At 37.1% G+C, this 21476-nt stretch overlaps 1 pseudogene; it reads left to right on the plus strand.

Moving 5' to 3' along the window:
- The window catches only part of LOC149209298 (G-type lectin S-receptor-like serine/threonine-protein kinase SD2-5 pseudogene), a 43021-nt pseudogene extending 40765 nt beyond the window's left edge, over positions 1–2256 (plus strand).
- The last annotated feature ends 19220 nt before the right edge of the window (positions 2257–21476 follow it).

Raw genomic sequence — 21476 nt, forward strand, 5'->3', positions numbered from 1 at the left:
AAATTATATTATTTTTAAAACTTAAAAACAATTAAATTATATATTCTCAAAACTTCAAACAATCAAATGACTTCCAAAGGAAATCATTACAACATTTTAGTAATAAGAATTTACATTTAAAATAATTTTCTAAAATTAAGTTAATGGATTAATTTTTTTTTTAAACATTAGAATAATTGAATCTTCTCACTTTTGCAGCAAGAAACCATACCATTCATGGCCATTATGCAAGAGTATTTTTTTATCTGAAACTCTTTATCATTTCATTCAAACATATAAAATTACGCGCAAATTAATGTCCTTTTAGTTTAAAGTCTACGCAGTATTAGATTTATGGAGATACTTCCTACGGACTGTTAATTTAGTGAAAAGAATTCCAGTCTTTTTTATACACGACATTCGCTCTTTGACTATAATCATAAATCATGACAAAGTTCTCTCCATACATCCAAAGGCTCTCATACATCTAGTTTTTTTTATACATCCAACGGCCTTCCACCATCCAAAATTTTGTTGACCCGTTTAGAACCATCCAAAATTTTGTGTCAAACAATGGTTGGAACATAAAAGTCAAAGTTTTATTAATGCCCACATCTGACCTGTTCATATGCTACAGATGCTTGCTTAAGAATTTACATGTACCACTCGTGTGGTTTTCTACACGATAAGGTTGTGTCCGATGTCAATGTGATGAACATTAGAATGGTCTAAAGTTTTCTACGATTTGAATGGTCTAAGTTTGCTACGAGGAGATCACTCTGGATTTTTTGCAAGTGAAGAATAAGGGAGATGGACACTTCACAGAACCAAGGTCACAGTTCGCACCGGAATTGTGGCTGTTTTTTATGTAGACTTCTCCTATATTTTTGGAATTGTGGCTGTTTTTTATGTAGACTTACCAAATATTTTTGGAATTGTTGCTGTTTTTTATGTAGACGTATCAAATATTTTTGGAATTGTGGCTGTTTTTTATGTAGACTTACCAAATATTTTTGGCGCAACCCAAAATGGGATATTTCTTGCCCCAGTGCGATTGAAGGTATCCAAATTTCTCCTATCGACGCGAATGAAGCTGCAAAGGATGATTCTGACGCAGATCATCTGAAGAGTTTGGCTGGTCTTCCAACAAATTTCAGTTTCCAGACCCTGGAGACGGCCACCGGCAGCTTCAGCAAAGAGATTGGAAGGGGAGGATTTGGGAAGGTATACGAAGGAATTTTGACGGATGGTACTCATGTGGCCGTGAAATGTCTACTGAATCAGACGGGGCATGGACAGCGGGAGTTTTGTACAGAAATCGTCACCATATCGTCCCTAAATCATTCCAATATCGTGAGCTTGCGAGGTATGTGTGTGGAAGGCCCGCATCGTATTCTGGTCTACGAATTCATGCCCAACGGGTCTCTTGATAAATGGCTGTTCGCTTCGGACAGAAAGTTGGATTGGAAGACTAGGTATTCCATCGCGCTCGACACTGCCCGGGGACTTGCGTACCTGCACGGAGATTCCAGACGCGGGATTCTGCATCTGGATGTCAAACCTCAGAACATTCTGTTGGATGAGAATTTCAAGGCGAAAGTCTCCGATTTCGGCATGGCAAGGTCTCTGAAAAGAGATTTGGAAAGCCGTGTGGTGACAGGGGTGAGGGGGACACCCGGATACATGGCCCCCGAGTGGTTTATGGGGCGGGCAATCACTTACATGGCGGATGTGTTCAGCTATGGGATGGTCCTTCTGGAAATAATCAGGGGGAGCAAGAATGTGGATCACTCTCAGGATTCGGAAAATTGGTATTTTCCTTCTGTTGCTTTCAAGAAGGCGAGACAAGGGAAAATGGATGAATTGATTGACAGTGGGTTGAAATTGAAAAGACCAGAGGAGATGGATGAGGTTTATCGGTTGATAAAGACAGCGCTGTGGTGTATTCAGAGCAATTCAGCCATGAGACCTTCAATGGGAACAGTGGTGCGACTATTGGAAGGAGATTTGGAGGTGATGGATCCTCCATTAGCGTACACGCTTCCGTTCGGCCCCTCGCTTGACGATGACGAGACGCCCCCGGATTTGTTGAAATCTAATTTCAACTGGGCAGCCGTACCAACGCCCAAACCGCGCAGCAAAACCACAAACCAGCTTGAGATTTCTCGGACCGCCTTCTTGCAGAGAGTGGTTTCCGTACACAAGGGCCCGAGAAAATTTGGAGTTGACGCGTGGCTGTCCCCTTACGTCACCATGTCTGACATTCTCGGGACATAAAGCTCTGCAGAAAATGACCTTCCGATATTCTCCTCCACCGTTCGATTGTTTCCATCGCTCTCCGCCGTCGATCTCCTGAAGGTGCACGGGCCTGCGTCAATTCAAATTTTGCGTGGAGTGAAAGACTTTTTCCCGTTGACCGCCGTAGGTGAAAAAGTCATGGAATTTAATGTTGCTACGTAGATTTAGGTGGCCCTTTTAATATGGGTATGGGCACGTTTTAATATATGTTTTTTTATATATGTTTTATATATGATGTAGTAAAGAGACTACGTGTGGTAGTCTTCATTGTTGTTGTGCCTGCGCGCGGTAAAGAAAAAAGGTTTATGGGTATGGTGCCTGCGCACGGTGGAAGTGCGTGTTTTTTGTTTTGGTATGTATGTTTTATATAAAACATAGTGTTGAGCTCGTGCGCATATGTTGTTCATAGAAATGAATAGAACGCACAGCAGTGCGAAAAGAGTTTAAGAACAGGGATATAATGTTTTTATTTTGCCATTGTAAAACAGAGGAACATCATGAAATTGTTTTTTGTAATATCCACAGCAGTGGAAAATCTGTGAGGGCAACAGAGTTTGTTTTGTAAATCCCTCTCTGCACAGAGGATGAAATATGTATCAGTCTTTTTGTTTTAAATCAATAGAAATGTTTGTTGTGACTGTGTAATGGACTGTGTTCTGAGTTAATTTTTTTTAAAAGAGGTTCTCTGCAAAAGATCCTGGACAGAGTAAACAGAGCATCGTCTCTGTGGTGAATATTTAATTGGTTTTTGGTATTTTCTCCATTGAAAAATATCCAACAGTGGTATCAGAGCAGGCTCAGGCTCTTTAAAGAAGTTAAAGAAGCTGAAGGGAGAAGGTTGTTGCTGCAGCAAAACTTCTCAGGCAGACAGAAGACTCAGACAACGAAGGATTCAGGTATTCTTCATAGCTATCTTGTTTGTTACTGTTGAAGCAGTCAGTTGTTTTAAAACACACAGTCAAGGATTTAGTGGCATAGATAAGAATGCAAGGAATGGCCAGCACAAGCACTGGTATGGGTATGTTTAATACCCAGCTCCCACAGTTTAATGGGAAGAACTATGACTACTGGTCAATAACTATGACAGCCCTGTTTGCCTCCCAAGACTTATGGGAAATAGTTGAGGAAGGTTTTGAACAACCAGCAGATGAAACTGAGTTTAATAGATTAACTCCAGCAGAGAGAGATCTGCTGAAGAGCAATAGGAAGAAGGATTCAAAAGCCCGTATGTTGTTGTATCTAGCAGTAGACCAGAGTGTGTTTCCAAGGTTAGCAGCAGCTAAGACATCCAATGAAGCATGGGAAACCCTTAAGACAGCCTATCAAGGCATGGAGAGAGTGAAGACAGCAAAACTACAATTGCTGAGGAAGGATTTTGAGAATCTGTGCATGAAGGAGTCAGATAACATTGACTCATTCTTCACTCATGTGATTGGTGTAATCACACAAATGAGAACTCATGGAGAAACCATTGAAGACAGAAGGATTGTGGAGAAAATATTGAGGGTCTTACCCTCAAGGTTTGATGCCATAGTCACCACCATTGAAGAGACAAAGGATCTCTCAAACTATTCAGTTGATGAGCTACATGCATCACTGATAACACATGAGCAGAGGTTGAGTAGGAATGAAAACTCATCTCTTGAGCAAGCCTTCAAGACCCAGATGTCCTTTGGAAGAGGAAGAGGTCAAGGCAGAGGAAACAAAAGAGGAAGAGGCAGAAGCTAGAACAGAGGTGGAGGGAACAGCCCAGCAAATGCACAAGGAAGAAGCAGCAATACAAATCAGAACCAAGGCCAAGGCAGCAGCCAACAAAGAGAACAGTATCATGCTCAAGGACAAAGGTATGATAAATCTAATGTTCAATGCTATTATTGCAAAAAGTATGGACATTATGCAAGTGATTGTAGAAAGAAACAGCATGATATGAACAGTAGACAAAATGCAAGTGTTACAAGAGAAAACAACAGTCAAAATAATGTGTTGTTAGCCTGTAACATGGCTGAAACAAACAGTGAGGACATTTGGTTTTTAGACTCAGGTTGCAGCAACCATATGACAGGAAACATTGCCCTCTTCTCAGCCTTAAATCAAAACTTGAAATCAGAAGTCACACTAGGAACTGATAGCAAAGTCTCTGTTATGGGAAAATGGGAGGTAAAAATATTTACAAAACAAGGAGAAAGGAAAACCATAGCAGATGTCTACTATGTCCCCGGAATGAGATGTAACCTCTTGAGTATTGGACAGCTTGTCCATAAGGGGTACAATGTTTTATTTAAAAATGATGTGTGCACCATCATGGATATACCACCCAGCAAAAGTTGCATTGCTGAAGTGAAGATGACAAGGAACAAGATGTTCCCTCTTAGGATAAGAGCAGATTTGAAAAACAAAGGAGAAATTGCAGCAGTCACCCAAGAGGCTTTCCAAAGCGTGCCAAAAGATGAAAATTGGTTGTGGCACTTGAGATTTGGTCATCTCAATTTTGGAGGTCTAAACTTGTTGAGCAGGAAAAGAATGGTAAGAGAATTACCATTGATAGAGAAACCGGACAGCCTTTGTGAAGGTTGCATTTTGGGAAAACAACACAGAGAAAGTTTTCCATTAGGGAAGAGAATAAGGGCAAAGGCACCCTTATAGATTATCCACTCAGATTTGTGTGGACCAATGCAAGCTCCATCATTAGCAGGAAGCCTATATTTCTTAACATTCATTGATAATTTTACAAGGAAGACTTGGATATATTTCCTTAAAAACAAAAGTGAAGTGTTTGAGAAATTCCAAAATTTCAAAGCACTTGTGGAGAACCAAAGCGGGCTGCACATTAAAGTTTTGAGAACTGATAGAGGAGGTGAGTATATCTCTAATGAATTCCTAAAATTTTGTAGAGAAAATGGAATTCATAAACAGTTTACAGCTAGGTACACCGCACAACAAAATGGAGTTGCTGAAAGGAAGAACAGGACCATCATGGATATGGCGAGGAGCATGCTGAAGGCAAAGCATTTGCCGAATGAGTATTGGGCTGAAGCTGTACATAGTGCAGTTTATATACTGAACAGGTGTCCTACAAAAGCAGTCATGAACAAAGTGCCAGAAGAGGCATGGAGTGGAAGAAAGCAAGGAGTCACCCACATGAGAGTTTTTGGATGTGTGGCCTATGCACACATACCAGATCAGCTAAGGAGGAAGTTGGATAGCAAAGGGGAGAAATGCATCTTCATTGGATACAGTGATGAATCCAAAGCCTACAGGCTGTATATCCCATCTACCAAGAAATTTTTTGTAAGCAGGGATGTTCAATTCATTGAGGAAGAAGCTTGGGATGGAAGCATAGAGAAAACAGTGAATGTTAAAAACTATTTGTCTCATGATGAGGATGAAGAGGAGGTGGCTGAAATGAATCCCCAAACAGCAGCACCAACACAAGAACAGCAAGGTACACCATTGAGGATAAATGAGAGTGCTTCTCCAAGCACACCACAAGGAGGAAACTCAAGTGCATCATCAAGCACTTGCACACCAAATGAAAGAGGTAAGAAGTTTAGAAATCTAAGTGACATTTATGATGAAGGAATGAATTCCTTATTTGCCTTGTATTGTCATGTTGATGATCCTATTCATTTCGAGGATGCAATTAAAGATAAGAAATGGATAGAAGCTATGGATGAGGAGATCAATGCCATAGAGAGAAACAAAACATGGGATTTGGTTGAGTTACCAAAAGGCAAAGAATTCATTGGTGTGAAATGGGTCTACAAGACCAAGAGCAATGCTGAAGGTAAAATAGAAAGACATAAGGCAAGGCTGGTTGTCAAAGGATACAAGCAGCAGTATGGGAGAGATTATGAGGAGACTTTCGCACCGGTTGCAAGAATGGAAACCGTGAGAGCAGTGCTGTCCATAGCAGCTCAAAACAAATGGAAAGTCTACCAAATGGATGTGAAATCAGCATTCCTAAATGGAGTGTTAATGGAAGAGGTTTATGTGGAACAGCCTCTCGGATATGAGAAGAAAGGTGAAGAGCACAAAGTGTGCAAATTGAAGAAAGCTCTTTATGGGCTGAAGCAAGCGCCAAGAGCATGGTACAGCAGGATAGATTCATATCTATTGGATAATGAATTTGACAAATGTGAAGGAGAACCCACAGTCTACATCAAGGAAAAGGATGGTAAAATTTTAATTGTTGTCTTGTATGTAGATGATGTTATTTTCACTGGAAATGATATTTATCTTATTGAGAATTTTAAATCAGTCATGAAGGATGAATTTGAAATGACTGACATGGGTTTCTTGAGATACTTCTTAGGCATAGAAGTAGATCAAAATGAAAAAGGAATTTTTATCTCACAAGCTAGATATGTAAATCAAATGTTGGGCAGATTTAACATGCAAGAATGCAAAGCAGCGATCACTCCCACAGTGATGGGATTAAAACTCAGCAGAGAGGACAACAGCAAGGATTTTGATCCTAGTTTGTACAAGAGTATTGTAGGCAGCCTTATGTATTTAACATCTACTAGGCCTGACATTATGTATGCTGTTAGTTTAATTTCCAGATTCATGGAAAGGCCAAATGAGGCACATTGGCAGGCAGCAAAAAGAATTTTGAGGTATGTGAAAGGTACCAAAATGTTTGGAATTTTATATAATGTCTCAGAACATTCAAATTTGGTTGGATACACTGATAGTGATTGGGCTGGAAGTGTAGATGATCGGAAGAGCACTTCCGGTTATGTTTTTAATATGGGTTCAGGAGCCATTTCATGGGCTTCTAAGAAGCAGTCCATTGTAGCATTGTCTACAGCAGAGGCTGAATATGTGGCAGCTACAGCAGCAGCATGTCAAGCAGTGTGGATGAGAAGAATGTTGAGAAGCTTAGGCCAAGAGCAGGCAAAAGCGACAGTGATTTTTTGTGACAATAGCTCAGCTATTGCATTGTCAAAGAATTCAGTGTTTCATAAGAGAACGAAACACATTGATACAAGGTTTCACTACATCAGAGAATTGGTGAACAATGGAGAAATTGTCCTAGAACATTGCAGGACTCAAGAACAGGTAGCAGACATCTTGACAAAGCCTTTGGATCAGAAAAGCTTTGAATTTTTGAGGAAGTGTCTGGGTATGACCGAATGCCCAACAGTTGAAATTAAAGGGGAGTGTTGAAATCTAATTTCAACTGGGCAGCCGTACCAACGCCCAAACCGCGCAGCAAAACCATAAACCAGCTTGAGATTTCTCGGACCGCCTTCCTGCAGAGAGTGGTTTCCGTACACAAGGGCCCGAGAAAATTTGGAGTTGATGTGTGGCTGTCCCCTTACGTCACCATGTCTGACATTCTCGGGACATAAAGCTCTGCAGAAAACAACCTTCTGATATTCTCCTCCATCGTTCGATTGTTTCCATCGCTCTCCGTTGTCGATCTCCTGAAGGTGCACGGGCCTGCGTCAATTCAAATTTTGCGTGGAGTGAAAGACTTTTTCCCGTTGACCGCCGTAGGTGAAAAAGTCATGGAATTTAATGTTGCTACGTAGATTTAGGTGGCCCTTTTAATATGGGTATGGGCACGTTTTAATATATGTTTTTTTATATATGTTTTATATATGATGTAGTAAAGAGACTACGTGTGGTAGTCTTCATTGTTGTTGTGCCTGTGCGCGGTAAAGAAAAAAAAAGGTTTATGGGTATGGTGCCTGTGCACAGTGGAAGTGCGTGTTTTGTTTTGGTATGTATGTTTTATATAAAACATAGTGTTGAGGTCGTGCGCATATGTTGTTCATAGAAATGAATAGAACGCACAGCAGTGCGAAAAGAGTTTAAGAACAGGGATATAATGTTTTATTTTGCCATTGTAAAACAGAGGAATATCATGAAATTGTTTTTTGTAATATCCACAGCAGTGGAAAATCTGTGAGGGCAACAGAGTTTGTTTTGTAAATCCCTCTCTGCACAGAGGATGAAATATGTATCAGTCTTTTTGTTTTAAATCAATAGAAATGTTTGTTGTGACTGTGTTCTGAGTTAATTTTTTTTAAAAGAGGTTCTCTGCAAAAAATCCTGGACAGAGTAAACAGAGCATCGTCTCTGTGGTGAATATTTAATTGATTTTTGGTATTTTCTCCATTGAAAAATATCCGACAGGATTTGGACTGCTGAGGCACAGGTCTCTACAAAACTATGTACCATGTTGAGCATTATTTGTTTATCCATTATTTTTATGTTGAATAATAGATTTTAGAATATTTTAAAGTTCTAATAGATAAAAATTAAGTTAACTATGTGACATTATTCCTATTTTTCAAATTTCTGAAATATTCAGGAATTTGCCATGTTTAAATATTTTTTCATAACTTAGTACTTCTGAAAAATGGGCCAGGAATGAGTTTGTAAGGGATCTATATCTATAGTATTTCCCCTCCATGCATTAAGTTCATTACTCGAATTCCATCTTTGTCCATTTTTGTTTCCTCTGAAATGAACTATGTGCTTCTACTCACTTTTGTGTGTATTTTATATATCTTCAATGTCATCTGCACCTAAACCATGATTAAGATGTTATTTTTTTTTGTGTGTATTTTATGCATCGAGATTTTGATTATAAAATTTCACCGAGTTCCTTTCACTTAAGCGAACAAAGCCTATTTTGTTATTTCACCGAGTTCCTTTCACTTAAGCGAACAAAGCCTATTTTGTTTTTCTGTGGCAGAACTAAATGTATTATTGGTTTGAGGTTCAAATTTCATTGAGTACAATGACCTGTTGTGGTGGTAGTTAAAGGACTAGATTTCTTACCCATTTGCGTAGAGTTTGATTTTGCTAAAATCATAGGATTTTAGTATATCCCACTTGCAGGTAGTTGGATATACTCTTAGTGTTATAGAGGCAGCTACGAGGATTAGTCTTGAGTTTCCCATGGATTAAGCTTAAGAGTTACAGATTCACCATGTGTTAATAAATAAATAAATAAATGCTTCAGTTACAAAAGACTAACAATAAGATATTTTGGCCATTTTCCAGATAAATTTTTAAAAGTTTTATATTAATTTTAATTGAAATATTATAAAAAAAATAGTAAAATGGTAATTTTAAGTCGTTGAGCTGTACAATCCAAGTGTTTCGTAATGTTGAATTGAATTCGTCTATACATTTAAAGTTGCAATTTTAAAAACAGAATTTGCATGGGCTAAGGGTCGAAATGTAAAATAAACAATAATGTTATTCCTCCGCACAATCATGTTTTCTTCTCATCACCAACTAAACACTACTCCACGTTCAATAGATGGTATCCAGTGTAAGTAGTTGGACTGATTATGGAGCCTAGCCTGGTAAGCACATTGAATCCAACAGCCTTTCGAAACAAAGGAAGAGGAACTATCACTTCTATGAAGGGAGTCCAAAGTAACACGCCTCAACAAACTTCCTCTCTTTTTGCGACCATTGTTAGTCAACGAAAGAAATGCTCTCAGTTAGATGGGTGGGACAAAATTGTATATTGGTTTTAAATATCAAAATTTTAGAGACTGGAATTGGTAATGTGACTTGCTTTCACATAGTTTATATTTTTTTATATTTTAAACTTATAGGTAACGTCTGCAAAAATTTAAACACAAGTGAAATTACTGCAAATCAATTCCATGTTTAAATATTTTATCTACACTACTATATTGATATTAGTTAAGAAAAGAGAAGAGTTGCTCTGCACCAGGCTGCTCCGTTTGAACAGAGGTTTTGGGGGTTTGTAGTGTTGCGTGGAGCTATCAAAAGAGAGAATATAGGAGCAGAGCTACTCTACATCATAAGTAGAGGCGTAACATTCCATGACAGTTGCATTAGTAAGAAGATGGCTGTTTATTTGCACTATGGCAATCGCGAATGTTTGTATTTCTTTTTAAGGTGTAATGGTGACAGGGAATATCTCCATTTATGGGTAGTTAGGTTGCTTAGTTTGTAAGGGTAACATTTAATGAGGAAGGAAATATTTAGTCATAAGCAATTTATATCAAGAAAGACAATGTCTAAATAATGTATTTAGCTTTTTCCTATTTCACAATTCACAACAAAGGAGACAAGTTCTAAAATATGTATTTGTAATCTTCTTAAAATTCCATCAATCCTCATGATAATACAAGTGAATATTAGAGTATTTTATCTTATCTTGTATGATTGTGCTTGCTTCATTAGTTCTCAATAGAGGTTTTGGAAGATTCAACTAAGCAGTGAGGCTCTGATCAATTGATATTAGAGCAAGTCACTCCTTGGAACCTAATATAATTTTTTTTCTTCTTATGCTCTAAATTTTTGCTACTAACATCTTGCCTATTGTCTAGCCACTACACATTTACCTAGACTGGTATGCTTTCTCCTAGAGTTTTCTTAATATCTGTTATATAATTTGTAAAATTTTCATCCTTAAGAGACTTTTGAAATCAACAACTTCTTTCCTGTATTTTAATTACTACTGGTGTTCCAATAGGAAGAGAAGTATTTTAATTACTACTGGTGATATACACTCCCTTTACCTTTCCATCCCATCCACATGTAATGTCCTTCTTCACCCATTGTCTTCCTCACTACCGTGCATTCATACCATATAGATTGCATATAGGAAATTGCATATAGGAAAGGCGACTAACATATTGTTTACATAAGCTTAATCAAATTCATAGGCAACCCTAATCTCATTGATAGGAGAATCCTCGGCTTCAATATTGTTACCGGGAATATCAAGTTCGTGCTCACCAATTCCGATGAGAGGAAAATACACTTTGCATTTAAAAAAAAAACGAAGTGCATTCGCAATCCAAATTGAAAGAGATGTATAAACTCTGTATTTAATTTGATGCGAGAAATAATCTAAGTCAAACCGATTATAATATGTATATTTTAATAATAATAAAAAAATACAAGTGAGATAGGTAAAATTGATACTTTAAAATATAAATAATTTGATATTCAAAAAATTAAGAAACTGTAAATTTATTTATATTCTTTATAAATTTGAAAAATAACAGCAAAATAAAAAAAATTATTTTAACCTCGTCCACAAGGCTAAAGATAACGAACGAATTGCTAACTTAAAAAAATCTTCGCCCCTAGTGAAATAACTTTGAATCTGATGTGTAATAGGCAGTCATCAGAAAAAAGAAAATAAAGACAAGCAGATCATTGAACATTTCTCACGCCTTATAAAGTCAAACTGTTTTTCCGAATTCAGAACTGAGCACAGTTTGACTCCACTTGCATCAAAATCGTTTTTCACAGCCTTATGTTTTACAGAACGAGCAATCAGCGGGTCCACGCACGTAGAAAGGAACCTTTGAAAATGGTATAATTTAATTGTTTTAAGTTTTGAAAATTGTATTGTTTTGGAGTTTTCAGCTGAAATCTATAAAAAAAAAAAGTAAGTTGTTGGTTAAATTTTATTTTTTGTTATTTAAAATGAGGTTTTGATTTTATATGGATTTTGTATTTTAGAAAATTTTAAGGAGGAGAATTTATAATTTAAATTTGTGCTTCCAAGAAATTGCTACTAGATTTTGACCAAATTAGATAGGAAGATAACCCAAAAAATCTTCTAAAATATAAAATAAATAAACTACAAATTTAAAAATAATATAACTTTTGAAAAAAACATTTTTTTTTCAATTTAACAAATTAATTGAAAATATATTAAAAAAATAAAATTGAAAATAATCAACTAAACTTTGAATATACACCAAATAAAAATCTAAAATAACCATGATTATCATAAATAATATATAATAAATTTATTTTGAATAACCATGATTATCATAAATAATATACAATAAATTTATAAATAAATATAAATAGAATTTTTTATACTTCATCGTCTTATTGTTAAGAAAATTTTAAAATAATTTTTATAAAATTTTTGGAACATTAAATTATTTAAATAGACACACCACGTATTCTCACCAAAAACACAGAAAAAACCCAAAGGTTTGCAGGCTTTAAATATCTCCGTAGTGATAGAGAGCGTGGACTCTAAACTTACCAATTTACTTCTATAAATTTTCCACTAACATAATTTTAACCAACCAAACTGATAATCGTAAATAAAACACAATGCTTGACAACCTTAATTATCGCCAATAACAGATCGAATTTCCACTGTAAACGAACCAATTTTCTTCCCAAAAAAAATGTTCGAACATAAAAGTCAAAGGTCTATTAAGTGCCACGTCTATACTCCACGCTTCTCATCTAACCTGTACATACGCAACATAGGGTTAAGAATTTACATGTACTACTGGTTTCTATTAGACCTTCAATGGGAACAGTAGTGCGATTATTGGAAGGAGAATTGGAAGTGATGGATCCTCCATTAACCTGCACGCTTCCGTTCGGCCCCTCGCTTGACGAGGAGACGCATCCGGATTGGACCCCTCAGCCATAGCTCTGTACAAAACTATGTAACATGTTGAGTGTTATTTGTTTATCCATTATTTTTATATTGAATAATAAATTTTTGAATATTTTAAAGTTTTAATAGATAAAAATTAAATTAACTATTTGACTTTATTCCTATGTTTCATTCGGGAATTTGACATGTATAAATATTTTTTCATCACTTAATACTTCTGAAAAATCGGCAAAGGAATGAGTTTGTAAGGGATCTATATCTATAGAATTTCCCCTCCATCTATGCATTTAAGCTCATTACTTGAATCTGTAACTCTGAACATAAATAACTTACAACACAGGAACGGGAACTATCACTCCTATGAAGGGACCTCTGTAATCTGTAATTCTGACGAACACAAAGCCAGTTCCAACGCAGTCAAGCACTATTTCTTCTGCTGCCAGAGTAACACGCCTCAACAGACTTTCTCTCTTTTTGAAACAATTGTTAGTCAACGAAAGAAATGCTCTCAGTTACAGAGCACTTGGGCTGTATGGAAAAAAATGGCATGTTCAAATATTTTATCTACAATACTATGTTGATGTTAGTTACTTGCAGGTTTTGCAGGCATCGAGTAAGGCTATTAGAAGAAAGAACACGCAAAGAGCAGAGTTGCTATGCACCACGCTGCTCCGTTTGAACAGATATTTTGGGGGTTTGTAGGTCTTGCGTAGAGCCGTCAAAAGAGGGAATATAGGAGCAGAGCTACTTTACATCGTAAGTAGAGGCGTAACATTCCGTGACAGTTGCATTAGTAAGAAGATGGCTGTTTATTTGCACTACGATAGTCAGGAATGTTTGTATTTCTCATTAAGGTGTAACTGTGGCAACTAGGGAATATCTCTATTTATGGGTAGTGAGGCTGCCTCGCTCATAATGGTAATATTTAGTGAAGAATATGTAACTTATATTAAGAAAAATAATATTGTATTTAGTTTTTTCCTATTTCACAATTCACAACAAAGGAGGCAAGTTCTAAAATATGTATTTGTAATCTCCTTAAAAGACTATCAAGCATCATGATAATACTAGTGAATATTAGAGTCTTTTGTCTTATCTTGTGTGATTATGTTTGTTTCAATAATTCTGAGTAGAGTTTTTGGAAAATTCAGCTAAGAGGTGAGGCTTAGAGAGCCTTAGGTCCGATTAAGTGCATATCAATTGGTATCAGAGCAAGTTTCTCATTGGGGCCAAATCTTTTTTTTTTTCCTTATGCTCTAAAATTCTGCTAATAACATCCTCTGTATTTTCTAGCAACTACAAGTTTACCACAAGGTTTTAGTTTATTTTGTTGAGCATTATTTCTTCTGCATGCCATCTCATGTGCATATCAATTGGTATCAGAGCAAGTTTCTCATTGGGGCCAAATCTTTTTTTTTTTCCTTATGCTCTAAAATTCTGCTAATAACATCCTCTGTATTTTCTAGCAACTACAAGTTTACCACAAGGTTTTAGTTTATTTTGTTGAGCATTATTTCTTCTGCATGCCATCTCATGCTTCATCCTCCAGTCTCATCTCTATCTCTACAACAACTTAGTTCTCTCCTCTTTTTGCTCAAATGTTTCCCACATATGTGAGTTTGTTAATTACATTTTGGATGTCTTAGTGGTCACTTCCTCTCAACCATTCAACACATTGCCACCACACATCAACACATTGACACCACACAGAAGAAACACACATAACTAAGGCCCATCTACTATTTTTTTAGCCTTGGTTCCTTTGCCTTATCACAACATCTGCAATGCTCATGGCCACTTTTGTTACATGTCTACAACACATTTATAGTTCATGTGTATCTATGGTGTGGCCTAGTTCCGCACCCCACCTAGAATCCATGAACTTTTCTATCAAGAGGAGCATTCAAAGCGGGTTTCCTTTGGATATGTGCCTTCCCACCCCCACTTTAGTAGACACTTGCTTCACATTCAGCATAGCACCATCCGGCTTGGGTTCCTTTGGAGACATTCCCTTCCAACCCAAGCTATGTAGGCACCTGCTACTTCATCAATTATCAACAAACCGACATTCGTCCCAGGTTCATTTGCAGACGTGGCTTCCCAACCCAGGTTATGTAGGCACTTGCTACTTCATCATCATTCAACATCCCATCACATCAACTCCAGCAATTGTTAGACACCTAATCTTCACGTTGTGATTTGGGTTATGGTGTGTTAAGGTGATTGGTTATTAGAATCGAAGAAGACCCATATATTGAATAAACAATTTCATTATGTATTTATATGTACATTGTGTACCTCGTTCTTTGAGATCAATTCATTAACATAATTGAGTTTGGTTTCCAATTTTATGTGTTTAAGAGTGGTATCTAAGCACAATTAATATGCTCTGGCAAATGAGCCACTAGTTAGCAGCCTTCTTGTGCACTCGTTGTTTTTGGCATGCCATGGATGGTGTAAGAGGAATGACAGTAGCACCGAATTGGAAGTGTTTTGGAGTCATCCAAAGGTATAAGTTGCGCTCGTCATCAACCCTCAACAATATTCTCCAAGTATGGAGATCGTTTGATTATTGGTAAGCTTGATGTTTGGGCATATCACTGCTTATATATATATATATATATATACACACACACTCTAGGTATGGAAATCGTTTGATTATTGGTAAGCTTGATGTTCGGGCATATCATTGTTTTGTTTGAAGTTTGACAACGAATTATGTAAATATGAGTAATAATTGTATTAGTTACTACTAGTTAATTTTATACCAAAACAACATTTATGTAACGAAGGAGGCTTGTATAAAACTAGTGAATGCCCGAGAAATGTAATCATGGAGAATCATTGTTGATTGAATAGAGATTCCAATCCCTTGCCCCGTGGATGTTTCCTTGACACCCTGTCAAGGTTCTACCACATAAATCCTGTGTTGTTATGTGTGTGTTTGGTTTGAGTTTTCCAGTTAGTTATGAGCTTTTCTTGGTCAATGTATAATTGAATGTTTATTTTCTTTCCTCATTTCCCCTATTCAAACAACAATTGGTATCAGAGTGAATGAGTTGAGTTGAAGGTCGTTGAGTTGGAGGTCTTGGAGAGTGCTATGTAAAATCTAGAGATATAAGGTTGAACATAGTGTGCGGGACTCATAGAGGTGAAGACCCTTGGTGTGATCGACGAGGAGGCCGGTGCAGTGCTGCGGTGTTGTGGTGCAAATATAACCGCCTACCTCTGTGGTGCATAGGTGAAGCCCACAGTAAAGTCGGACCCTGTTGTAGGCTGAGTGTTGGTGCAAAGAAGCGTTCAACATTGCTGAATTTTCGAGAGCCTGTATTCTTTGCGTGAAGAGGCCAACACCGAAGCGGAGTCTGTATTCTCTGCGTGAAGAGGCCAACACTGAAGCGGAGCCTATATTCTCTACATGAAGAAGGCGTGATCTCTGTTCTGCATGCTAAAGCAGAAAGGACGCTGCTACTGGTGTGAGGAGCGTGAAGAGGCTGCATGTATTCTTTGAGGGGAGGCCGTGAAGACTAGAGCCATTGCCCTCTGCGTGAAGACCGACCTCTTTACGTTCCTATGTGAGAACCCCTCTGTCGTTGACCACGCTGTCAGTGTGGTCTCTGAATATGCATGGAGCAGTCTCTGTGTGCATAAAGTTGTGGTGAAGGAGCCTGCATGTTGCCAGAGGTGCTGCGAGTGCACAACCTTGATCTCTGCATGCTGGAGGGCAACACTGCTGCAGTGAAGGAGCCTGAGTGGTGTTGCCAGAGGAATTCGATCAACAAATTTGGATTCAGGTATTTTTTTTAATGCTTGAGAGAATTTTTTTTTCCAGAAAATTTTCAGAAATTTAAAGAAAAAAACAAAGGGGTGGATTTATTCAAATTTGGAGGAAAGAAATTCAAGAAAATCAAAGGTTCTTTTTTTTTTCCCTAAGAAAACAAAGGGTTTGAAAATGAAAGAAAAGGTTTGAAAATAAAAAATATGCTGAATGGTTATTATTATTTTTTTTATATACAAAAAGTTTTTTGAAGAAAAATATAAACCCTAGTGAAGATTGAAACCCTAGAAAAAATGGCCAAGATGTCAAATGCAAAATTCAAGGTGGAGAAATTCACCGGCAAGAGAAATTTTTCTCTTTGGAAACTGAAGGTTAGGGATCTGCTTGTGTAACAAGGGTTGCACAAGGCATTGGATGGGGCAGCTAAGAAACCAACAATTATGACTGTTTCGGACTGGGAGGACTTGGATGCCCGAGCTCTCAGTACCATCAGGTTATGCTTGGCGGATGAGGTTCTCTTCAACATTGTTGAAGAGAGTACAACTTCAGGATTGTGGGAAAAACTGGAAAAACTCTATATGACAAAGTCATTAACCAATAGAATTTATCTGAAAAGACAGTTGTACAGTCTTCGAATGAAAGAAGGTTCAAAAGTTGTAGAACATTTGAATATTTTTAACACACTCATATGCCAATTAACAGATATGGAAGTTAAAATTCAGGAAGAAGATAAAGCCATAACCTTGTTGTGTTCTCTGCCCGAATCACGGGATCACTTCGTAACTTCAATTAGCTTGAGCACTGTTGATTCTTTGAAGTTTGAATTAGTCGTGGGAGCTCTCTTGTCTGAAGAAGTACGAAGGAAATCTAGTACTGAAATAGCTGCATCAGAAGCCATGGTAGCTAGAGAAAACTTAAAGGAAAGAGGAGAAAAACCAAGGGGGACTTCGAGATCTAAATCGAAGGGAAAGAAGTGTAAGGCAAAATGTTGGCATTTCAATAAAATTGGACACTTGAAGAAAGATTGTTGGAAACGAAAAGAATCCGATAACCCGAAAAAGGAAGCGAATCAGGTCGATTTAGGTATGATAGACAAAGTTTTATCTATTGAAGAATTATGTATGATAGATGAAACTTCACCTGAATGTAATGTCTCTCAGGGTTTAGAAAGATGGTTGCTAGACTCTGGTGCTTCTCATCACATGTGTCCACACATAAATTGGTTTACTTCGTATGAAAATGTAAATGGTAGTTCTGTGTTTATGGGTAATAATGTGTCATGTCAGACTGTTGAGATCGGGAATATCAAGATTAAGATGTATGATAATATAGTTAGAACATTAACTAGTGTTAGACATGTACCTGATTTGAAGAAAAAATTGATTTCTTTGGGAGTGTTGGATTCATATGGTTATAAGTTTACAGGTCAGGATGGTGTCTTGAAAGTCTTTAAAGGAGCCCTAGTGGTTATGAAAGCAGAAAAGGTTGGAAATCTTTACAGGTTAAAAGGAAGTACTCAGGTCAGTGAAGCAGCAGTTGCGTCAGAAAAGGAAGAAGCGAGTACTCGTCTATGGCATCAGTGATTAGGTCATATGAGCGAGAAAGGTCTTCAGATACTGATGAAACGTAAATCTCTTCATGATCTGAAATCCTTGAAGTTAGATTTCTGTAAACATTGTGTGTATGGAAAACAATGTAAACAAAGATTTAAAGTTGGAAATCATAATAGTAAAGATATTTTAGACTATATTCATTCTTGTGGGGACCATCCCCTGTTGTATCATATGGATGTGCTCTATATTTTTTAACGTTTATTGATGATTTCTCCCGTAAAGTTTGGGTCTTTATGCTAAAACAGAAAGATGATGTATTCAATGTATTTAAACAATTTAAAACAATGGCAGTGAAAGGAACAGACAAATCTATTAAATGTTTAAGAACTAACAATGGTGGTGAGTTCACTTCAATTGAATTTGAACAATACTATAAGGATGAGGGAATTATTAGACAAAAAACTGCTGTTTATACTCCTCGGCAAAATGGTGTTGCTGAGCGTATGAATCAGACTCTTGTGGAAAGAACCAGAAGCCTGATCAACAATGCTAACTTGCAAAAGGAGTTGTGGGCAGAAGCAGTGTCTACTGCTTGTTATTTAGTTAACAGATCACCTTCAATAGAAATTATTTGTAAAATCCCTAAACAAGTTTGGATAGGTCAGTCTTGTGATTATTCACATTTGAGGATTTTTGGCTGCGATGCTTATTCTCTTATTCCTAAAAATCAGCGTTCAAAATTAGATCCAAAATCGAAACGTTATGTCTTTGTTAGGTATGACTATGCAATGAAAGGATACAGGTTGTGGGATCCTAAATTGCGAAAGATAGTCATTAGTAGAGATGTAACATTTGATGAATCTTCTCTTTTAAAATCAAATGTTGAAAGAATTGAATAGGAACAGGTATCGCCAAATCAACGAGTTCAGTTGGAGGCTAGACCTTGTAGTGACAGTCAAAAGGAAGGAGAGACTTCTGGAGAAAAAGGTGTTGAAGACACAAAGGAAGCCGTTGAAGCTTCTGAACCAGTTCAACAACCAGTCGCTCTAAGAAGGTCTATAAGTGAAAGAAAAACTCCCAAAAGGTATGAAGATTCTGCTTCATCTTTTGCTTTGATTACTAAAGATGGGGAACCTTCTTGTTATCAGGAAGCAGTAGATGATACAGATAGCGAAAAATGGAAAACAACTATGGAAGAAGAAATGGATTCCTTAGCCAAGAACAATACCTAGGATCTTGTAGAGCTTCCTGGAAAGAGAAGTGTTGTTGGACACAAGTGGGTCTTCAAACTGAAACGGAAAGTTGATGGAAGTATCGAAAGGTATAAGGCGAGACTGGTAGCAAAAGGGTATTCTTAGGTTGAAGGTATATACTTTCATGAGATTTTTTCTCCAGTTGTAAAACTTGTTTCTACTCGTATTGTGTTGGCACTAATTGCGTTACTTAATCTTGAGTTAGAACAGTTAGATGTTAAAACAACTTTTCTACATGGTGATTTGAATGAAGAGATATATATGGAACAACCAGAAGATTTTGCACAAGGTCATAGCAGAAGATTAGTTTGCAAGTTCAGGAAATCATTGTATGGTTTGAGGCAGTCTCTCAGACAATGGTACAAGAAGTTTGATTCCTTCATGGTGAAACAAAAAATTATTAGAAGTGAGTATGATCATTGTGTATACTTCAAAAGTTTCAATGGCATATTCATTATCTTAGCTTTGTGTGTTGACGACATGCTTATTGCAAGCAAAAGCATGGAAGAGATCAATAGGTTAAAGGCTCAACTCTCTAGGACATTTGATATGAAGGATATTGGAGTAGCAAAACATATCTTAGGCATGGATATACATAGAGACAGGAAAAATGGTAAGCTTTGGTTATGACAGCAGAAGTATGTGGAGAAAGTACTTGAAAAGTTCTCTATGAACAATGTGAAACCTGTTAATGTTCCACTAGCTTCCCATTTTAAGCTCTCTTCGGTTTTGAGTCCTAGAACTGATGAAGAAAAGCAGTATATGTCTCATGTACCATATGCAAATGTTGTAGGAAACTTAATGTATGTGATGGTATCTGCAAGACCTGACATTTCACATGCAGTTGGAGTTGTCAGAAGGTTCATGGCAAATCTAGGTGAAGAACATTAGCGAGTGGTGAAATGGGTGCTTCGATATCTAAGAGGCACAAGTGACCATTGCGTCATCTTTAGTGGTAGTGAAGGATCAGTCAGCGGATATGTAGATGCTGATTATGCAGGTGATTTGGACAAAAGAAGATCTACTATAGGTTATGTCTTTACTCTTACAGGTGGAGCAATTAGTTGGATGGAAAAGCTTCAAGAAACCGTTGCATTGTCCACTACCGAAGTAGAATATATAGCTACTTTAGATGCCAGTAAAGAAGCAATCTGGTTAAATGGTTTACTTTATGAGATTGGAAGGACGCAGGAGAAAGTGAATGTACTTTGTGACAGTCAAAGTGTTATTCACTTGGCTACAAATCCTACTTATCATAGCAGAACCAAGAACATTGATGTAAGGTATCATTTTCTGAGACATGTGATCGATGGCAGAAAAGTAGCTCCTCAAAAGGTCCATACATGAGAGAATTGTGTAGACATATTCACAAAGCCAGTTACAGTAGAGAAGTTGTGATGGTGTTTAGCTTCTCTTGGCTTGCAGAAAAGATGATGAATGGGCATGGGCAAGGGATTAGGAACATTTTTGTCAAGGTGGAGTTTGTTGGAAGTTTGACAACGAATTATGTAAATATGAGTAATAATTGTATTAGTTACTACTAGTTAGTTTTATACCGAAACAACAATTATGTAACGGAGGAGGCTTGTATAAAACTAGTGAATGCCCGAGAAATGTAATCATGGAGAATCATTGTTGATTGAATAGAGATTCCAATCCCTTGCCCCGTGGATGTTTCCTTGACACCCTGTCAAGGTTTTACCACGTAAATCCTGTGTTGTTATTTGTGTGTTTGGTTTTAGTTTTCGAGTTAGTTATGAGCTTTTCTTGGTCAATGTATAACTGAATGTTTATTTTCTTTCCTCATTTCCCCTATTCGAACAACATGTATATATATATATATATATATATATATATATATATATATATATATATATATATATATATATATATGGAGTTCTGAATTTTGTTGAAGTTCGACATTGTTCCCGTTTCTGAGACCACAAGCTTGTTTATCATGGTAAACAAAGTAGTTCTAGCAACTTTGGTGTTCGTTATTGTTTATAGGTATTTTTTTCTGTCTCCGTGAAAGTAACATTCGTTAAAATAACAACGAAGTAAATAATTGTCTTGTCTCATATTCATGAGATTATGCAAGGGGTCAAAAGTTGAAGTTTTCTATAGTTCCCGGCTCTGAAGCACATATTGTAGTTCTGCAGAGTAGGATAGCCATAGAACTCGTGGCCGATAAGGAAACTTTGATCCATGAATCGAAACACCTTGCTACT

Source organism: Pinus tabuliformis, chromosome 1_2, assembly GCF_031772625.1.
Source record: "Pinus tabuliformis cultivar Carrire ecotype Pingquan chromosome 1_2, CPIR1, whole genome shotgun sequence".
Classification (NCBI taxonomy): domain Eukaryota; kingdom Viridiplantae; phylum Streptophyta; class Pinopsida; order Pinales; family Pinaceae; genus Pinus; species Pinus tabuliformis.